We start from the raw sequence: 8,558 nt of genomic DNA, 5'->3' as shown, positions 1-8,558 counted from the left end.
CTGGAAATGACTGTCTGGGGGTTCAAAGCTGGACATGAGATGGTGAGGGGAGCCTGGCCTGGGAGTGACTGTCTGGGGGTTTTAAGCTGGGCATGAGATGGTGAGGGGAGCCTGGCCTGGAAATGACTATCTGGGGGTTCAAAGCTGGGCATGAGATGGTGAGGGGAGCCTGGCCTGGGAGTGACTGTCTGAGATTTTAAGCTGGGCATGAAATGGTGAGGGGAGCCTGGCCTGGGAGTGACTGTCTGGGGTTTTAAGCTGGGCATGAGATGGTGAGGGGAGCCTGGCATGGAAGTGACAGTCTGGAGGTTCTAAGCTGGGCATGAGATGGTGAGGGGAGCATGGCCTGGGAGTGACAGTCTGGGGGTTCTAAGCTGGGCATGAGATGGTGAGGGGAGTCTAGCCTGGGACTCCTGGGAGTGACAGTCTGGGGATTCTAAGCTGGGCATGAGATGGTGAGGGGAGTCTGGCCTGGGAGTGACAGTCTGGGGGTTCTAAGCTGGGCATGAGATGGTGATGGGAGTCTGGCCTGGGAGTGACTGTCTGGGGGTTCTAAGCTGGGCATGAGTTGGTGAGTGGAACCTGGCCTGGGAGTGACTGTCTGGGTGTTTTTAACTGGGCATGAGATGGTGAGGGAAGTCTGTCCTGGGAGTGACAGTCTGGGGGTTCTAAGCTGGGCATACGATGGTGAGGGAAATCTGGCCTGGGACTGACTGTCTGGGGGTTCTAAGCTGGGCATATGATGGTGAGGGGAGTCTGGCCTGGGAGTGACTGTCTGGGGGTTCTAAGCTGGGCATGAGATGGTGAGGGGAGCCTGGCCTGGGAGTGACTGTCTGGGAGTTTTAAGATGGGCATGAGATGGTGAGGGAAGCCTGGCCTGGGAGTGACAGTCTGGGGGTTCTAATCTGGGCATGAGATAATGAGGGGAGTCTGGCCTGCGAGTGACTGTCTGGGGGTTCTAAGCTGGGCATGAGATGGTGAGGGGAGTCTGGCCTTGAAAACTTAGGCTTATTGATTTGCACCCTAGATGCACAAAGTACAGTTATTAGTTGTAAAGTGTCAACCAGCACTCTTTATTAATGAAACATTCAAATAAAAAAGGGTTGGTGAACATAAGGCAAATGTGAGTTAAAAGCCCCATAGGAGACTTCATAACTAGTACTAATGTGGGAAATCATTAACCCTGTGTACTATTTATGTTAAAAATACAAGAACTCTGTGATGTTTCATAACATTTAGAGCATGCTACATGCACAATTTTCTAAAATCTGGCATAAGTAGATTTTACCAAAAAGCAGATCATGACTCACTAAAGTATATATAGGTATAGATAAATAGTGCCCTTCACTAATATTGACACCCTTGGTAAATATGAGCAAAGAAGGCTGTAAAAATTGTCTTTTGTTCAAAAATACACAAACATACTCTGCACTCAGGGATTTCATATTTACCAAGGGTAAAAATATTAGTGGAGGGCACTGTATATTTTGCAAAAAAAAAATAAAAATAAAAAATAATAATATATATATATATATATATATATATATATATATATATATTTATGAATAAATAGAACATATTCTGCTATGTGAGGAACCTTGGAATGTAAAATATTAATATTTCATGTCAAGTTAGCTCACTTGGTTGAATGCAATCCGGGTTAAAAATCTTACTTCTAGCAAAGTTAACACACAAGCGGGAGTATAGCACGACTTCAGAGGTCTGGATAATGTGAGACTAAAAAAGTTGCACAAAACACATCAAAGATACATTTAAAAGTTCAGTAATACTCATAATAATACTGTCTAATAAAAATTATTTTTAAAAAAAGTCATAAAAAAGTTATAAGGGTGCAAATATATGTGGTTTCAGGCAAAGGGCTTTAACCTAGAGATACATACATATATATGTCTAAATCTGTATATATATGTATATTCATATGTTTATATGTGTGTACATATGTATTTCTGTATTTATATGTGTATACATGTATTTCCAGACATATCTACACATTTAAACACATAAATACATATGAACACATATGTATACATATATATAAGTGCATTCGAGCATTGCATTGCAGTCAAGTAGCTGAAAATATGAAAAATCATATTTATGCAATATTCATATTTAATAAAGTGTTAAACTGTGTATTTACTGTAAATATTTCACATTCTAAAGTTCTTCACATATGGGAATATGTTCTAAGTATTTTTAAATAGAAGATGAACTGATCTATCCCAGAGGGGGATATAAAGGTGCGCTCTTTTTTGTAAAACAGGGGAAAAAAATATATATGAAAAAAATTTGATATAAAAAAACACTTAATATAAAAAAACAATTGAAAAATATATTGTCTTATAATGTTGTTAGTATCAAAAAAAATAATAATTGTAACGAATAGTCAGATGGTGATACGTTAGTGATGGCCAAGGTCCCTGGATGGATGATACTCCTGACAGTGAAGTCCCAACAGGCTGCTCCTCCGTGTCCCAGAGAGTGGGGATATTGCTATAGGTAAAAAAAGAAGAAAAGAGGGTGCCACATAGGGTGATATCGTTTGATACAGCAGGGGAACGGACGTCTGTAAAGTTGTACGCTTACCAGAAGCTGTGGTACTGTTCTGTGCTAGCAGGCGAGATAGTACATAGGCATGTGTGGACATTTGGTGGGCATGTCTGGTGGTTTCTGGGCGTATCTTTGTGGTCCATGGTGGGTGTAAGGGAAATTCTGCAAATAGGGACATATGGCTGTCTTAGAGTGACCAACAGATAGAGTTCAGCATTAGGCACTGTCCCTCACCAATAGGGACAGTTGGGAGATATGTTTGTGTTATACTCTCTGAATCCATTAAAGGATTTAGGGATAGATTACACCCTATTCGCGTGCAAACCCGACATGAAGAATATGTTCTATTTATTCATAAATTTATATTTCTATATATATCCAATTTTTTGGGGTAAAATATATTTATATATAATTATATATAGGTATAGATATATACAGATATAGATAGGAACATCTATTTAAAAATAGAAGAAAAGAGGGCGCCACATAGGGTGATATCGTTTGATACAGCAGGGGAACGGACGTCTGTAAAGTTGTACGCTTACCAGAAGCTGTGGTACTGTTCTGTGCTAGCAGGCGAGATAGTACTGGTCACAGAACAGTACCACAGCTTCTGGTAAGCGTACAACTTTACAGACGTCCGTTCCCCTGCTGTATCAAACGATATCACCCTATGTGGCGCCCTCTTTTCTTCTATTTTTAAATAGATGTTCCTATCTATATCTGTATATATCTATACCTATATATAATTATATATAAATATATTTTACCCCAAAAAATTGGATATATATAGAAATATAAATTTATGAATAAATAGAACATATTCTTCATGTCGGGTTTGCACGCGAATAGGGTGTAATCTATCCCTAAATCCTTTAATGGATTCAGAGAGTATAACACAAACATATCTCCCAACTGTCCCTATTGGTGAGGGACAGTGCCTAATGCTGAACTCTATCTGTTGGTCACTCTAAGACAGCCATATGTCCCTATTTGCAGAATTTCCCTTACACCCACCATGGACCACAAAGATACGCCCAGAAACCACCAGACATGCCCACCAAATGTCCACACATGCCTATGATCCAACCCACTATCCACCAGTGACCCTGACTCTTCTAACCTGGCCCTCACCCACAAAATGGTGAAGGACCCCCAACCCACCCAAGTCTCTAACACCTAGCCACAAATGTTGGGAAGTATTAAAATTTTTTGAATATTTTCTTGTTACAGCTTCTGGGTGAGAAGGGGCAGTCATTATTGCACTTTCTAGGGTTGCCACCTTTAGTTTAGGTGAAAGCTGAACACTTTTGTGCTGTGCACAACACAGCAAAAAAATATACATCATTACACTATTGATAACAAAATGTATACACAGAAGGTGGCAATCAGATAAAAGACAAATGGGCATATTTATGATTGTGCGAGTGGACATGATCCGATATAGCGTATCATGTCCGCTGCACATCGATAAATGCCGACAGCATACGCTCTGCATTTATCATTGCACCAGCAGTTCTTGTGAACTGCTGGTGCAATGCCGCCCCCTGCAGATTCTCGGCCAATCGGCCGGTAGCAGGGGGTGTCAATTAACCCAATCGTTGATTTCTGGTGATTTTTGTCTGCGGCCTCAGAGCAGGCAGACAGGTTATGGAGCAGCAATCATAACTTGTGTTTCTGGAGAGCTTGAAGGCATGAAGGCTCGCCAGAAACACGGGGCAACAAGCTCCGTACGGAGCTTGATAAATATGCCCCAATACCTTTATTTATTTTATAGGCTCTTCTAAATAAAGGTATTGTCTTCTATCTCAGTGCCACATTTTCTGCTTTCCCCACACATTGATTGGCACCCAGTGAGGGGGGCTGCAAGGTATTGAATTTCTAAACAAATCTCTCACACACACACACTCACTCACTCTCTCTCAGACACGCACACACTCACTCTCTCTCAGACACACACACTCACTCTCTCTCAGACACACACACTCACTCACTCTCAGACACACACTCACTCTCTCTCAGACACACACACACTCACTCTCTCAGACACACACTCACTCACTCTCTCTCAGACACACACACTCGCTCACTCTCTCTCTCTGACACACACACACTCATTCACTCTATCTCAGACACACACACACACACTTGCTCTCTCTCAGACACACACACACTCACTCACTCTCTTAGACACACACACTCACTCACTCTCTCTCAGACACACACACTCACTCTCAGACACACACACACACACACACTCTCTCTCAGGCATACACTCACACACTCATTCACTATCTCTCAGACACACACACATACTCACTCTCTCTCAGACACACGCACACACACTCACTCACTCACTCACTCTCTCTGACACTCATGCACACACACTAACTCTCTTAGACACACACACACACTCACTCTCTCTCTGACACACACATTCACTCACTCTCTCTCAGACACACACATACACACTCACTCCTCTCTCTCAGACATACACACACTCACTGACTCTCTTAGACACACACAATCACTCACTTTCTCTCAGACACATACACACACTCACTCACTTACTCTCTCTCAGACACACACACGCAGACACTCACTCTCTCTCAGACACACACACACACTCACTCACCCTCTCTCAGACACACTCACACACACACACTCACTCACTCTCTCTTAGACACACACACACAAAGACACTCAGAGACCCATACACACAAAAATACATTCACTCTCACACACAAAGACCCTGATATTCAAAACCTCTCTGCTCAGCTTGAATATTCCAAAATTATTCTCCAGCAATGTGAGATCCCTAGTGAAATTTTCAGCGTTTGCTTTACTTCTCCAATGGGAGTTCCTTGCATTTCTGTATGTGAAGGAGAGACAATCCCAGTGCAATAAAGCACTGTATGGCATGACAGTTTTGGTGCATTTACACTCTGCTTTCTATTTTATATCAATTTACACTTCATATTAAATTTTATTACATTTAAACTTTGCACTTTCTATTTTGTATTTTATTTCGTGTACAGCAGTGTATTTAGGATTGTGATTTTACAAATTATGATTGTAGAACAGACTTCACAGTGACAGAACTCAGTGAATAAGAAGAAAGAAGAAAACGGGAGATGAGAGATGCCTTCCATAGGCTCTCTGGGATTCAAAATTTCACATGGGAGTGGGAAGGTAACTGGAGAACCTATGGGGCTGATATAAAGGCTTCATTTGCATCAATTCTAAATTAAACTGAAATGTTTTTAATACAGTTTAACTTGCTTTTTCTATATTTTAGTATATATTACTTTTCTACTAGTTTAAATAAGTGTATTGTGAATTTTGAGCAAACTTCACCTGTATACAGCTGATGAGACAAAGTAGTGAGACCAGCTTGTTTAAAATGCTTAGAAAGTTTCACAAGACTTGTGAGAGAGATTCAGATATACCCTGTGATCTCCCCTGTCCCTCCCAACTTCTGAAACTGTCAATTTACAATCTCTCTCTTAAGCACACTCTCTCATACACAAAGGGCGAGATTAGAAGTGGAGCAATAAATATCGCTTTCGTGAAAGCAATATTTGCACTCCACTAATACCAGCACACGTTAATGTGCTCTGGTATTACAAGTTCACAGAAATGCGAACGTGAGCTCGAGTTTGCATTGCTGGGAAGCATTGCGCCTTCAAAGACGACACAGATTCTAAGCACAGCGATGGCAGCAATATTAAATATTTACATATATGATTATATACATATATATTTATGTGTTAATATATGTATATACACATACAGTATGTATATAAGCATATTCATATATATTTACAGGGAACACATACCGCTAGATTTAGAGTTCTGCGTTAGCCGAACTGATCGGAACAGCCAATAGAATGTGAGCTCAATCTGATTGATTTTTCCTACCTTAATTCCGATTGGCTGATAGAATCCTATCAGCCAATCGGAATTCGTGGGACGCCATCTTGGATGACGTAATTTAAAGGAACCGTCATTCGTCGGGAAGTCGTCGGCCAGGATAGATGTCCCGCGTCGGCGGGATGAAGATGGATCCGGAAGAAAGAAGATTGAAGATGCCGCTTGATAGAAGACTTCAGCCGGATGATGGATCTCTTCAGCCCCCGCTTGGATCAAGACTTCAGCCGGATGATGGACCTCTTCAGCCCGATGATGGACCTCTTCAGCCCCCGCTTGGGCTTGGATGAAGATTTCGGAGCCTCCTCTGGACGGATCGGTGATACCCGGCGTGGTGAAGACAAGGTAGGATGATCTTCAGGGGCTTAGTGTTAGGTTTATTTAAGGGGGTTTGAGTTAGATTAGGGGTATGTGGGTGGTGGGTTGTAATGTTGGGGGGGGTATTGTATGTTTTTTTTACAGTCAAAAGAGCAGAATTCTTTGGGGCATGCACCGCAAAAGGCCCTTTTAAGGGCTGGTAAGGTAAAAGAGCTTTTCTATTTTTATTTTAGAATAGGGTAGGGCATTTTTTTATTTTGGGGGGCTTTGTTATTTTATTAGGGGGCTTAGAGTAGGTATAATTAGCTTAAAATTGTTGTAATATTTTTATAATGTTTGTAAATAATTTTTTTATTTTTTGTAACTTAGTTCTTTTTTTATTTTTTGTACTTTAGTTAGTTTACTTAATTGTATTTATTTGTAGGTATTTGTATGTAATTAATTTATTGATAGTGTAGTGTTAGGTTTAATTGTAGATAATTGTAGGTAGTTTATTAAATGTATTTATTGATAGTGTAGTGTTAGGTTTAATTGTAACTTAGGTTAGGATTTATTTTACAGGTAATTTTGTAATTATTTTAACTAGGTAGCTATTAAATAGTTATTAACTATTTAATAGCTATTGTACCTGGTTAAAATAAATACAAAGTTACCTGTAAAATAAATATTAATCCTAAAATAGCTACAATATAATTATTATTTATATTGTAGCTATATTAGGGTTTATTTTACAGGTAAGTATTTAGATTTAAATATGAATAATTTATTTAATAAGAGTTATTTTATTTCGTTAGATAAAAATTATATTTAACTTAGGGGGGTGTTAGTGTTAGGGTTAGACTTAGCTTTAGGGGTTAATAACTTTATTATAGTAGCGGTGAGGTCCAGTCTGCAGATTAGGGGTTAATAATTATAGGTAGGTGGCGGCGACGTTGGGGGCGGCAGATTAGGGGTTAATAAATATAATATAGGGGTCGGCGGTGTTAGGGGCAGCAGATTAGGGGTTCATAGGGATAACGTAGGTTGCGGCGGTGTACGGAGCGGCAGATTAGGGGTTAATAATAAAATGCAGGGGTCAGCAATAGTGGGGGCGGCAGATTAGGGGTTAAAATAAGTGTAAGGTTAGGGGTGTTTAGACTCGGGGTACATGTTAGGGTGTTAGATGCAGACTTAGGAAGTGTTTCCCCATAGGAAACAATGGGGCTGCGTTAGGAGCTGAATGCTGCTTTTTTGCAGGTGTTAGGTTTTTTTTCAGCTCAAACGGCCCCATTGTTTCCTATGGGGATATCGTGCACAAGCACGTTTTTGAAGCTGGCCGCGTCCATAAGCACCGCTGGTATTTAGAGTTGCAGTGGCGGTAAATTATGCTCTACGCTCCCTTTTTGGAGCCTAACGCAGCCCTTCTGTGAACTCTAAATACCAGCGGTATTTAAAAGGTGCAGGGGAAAAAAAGCACGCGTAGCTAGCGCACCCCTTTGGCCGCAGAACTCTAAATCTAGTGGTATGTTCCCATAAACTGCAATGTAAAGGCATTTTTCAGTGCCGTTTTTTTCTCTAACACCCCACTCCCAGCAACTTTACCCCCACAATACTGCACAGTGCAGTTAAAAAATTAAAAAATAAAAATTTTATTTTTTTGATAAATTACACTGCCCTGTTTTTTGGGGGCATTTGGGGCACATTTATAACATTAGCCAGAGATCTGTTCGGATTTTTGATCAGTATCTGTGCATATTTTTCTT

The sequence above is a fragment of the Bombina bombina genome, chromosome 4, assembly GCF_027579735.1.
Source record: "Bombina bombina isolate aBomBom1 chromosome 4, aBomBom1.pri, whole genome shotgun sequence".
In the NCBI taxonomy this organism is placed as follows: domain Eukaryota; kingdom Metazoa; phylum Chordata; class Amphibia; order Anura; family Bombinatoridae; genus Bombina; species Bombina bombina.
This window is presented reverse-complemented; position numbering follows the sequence as displayed.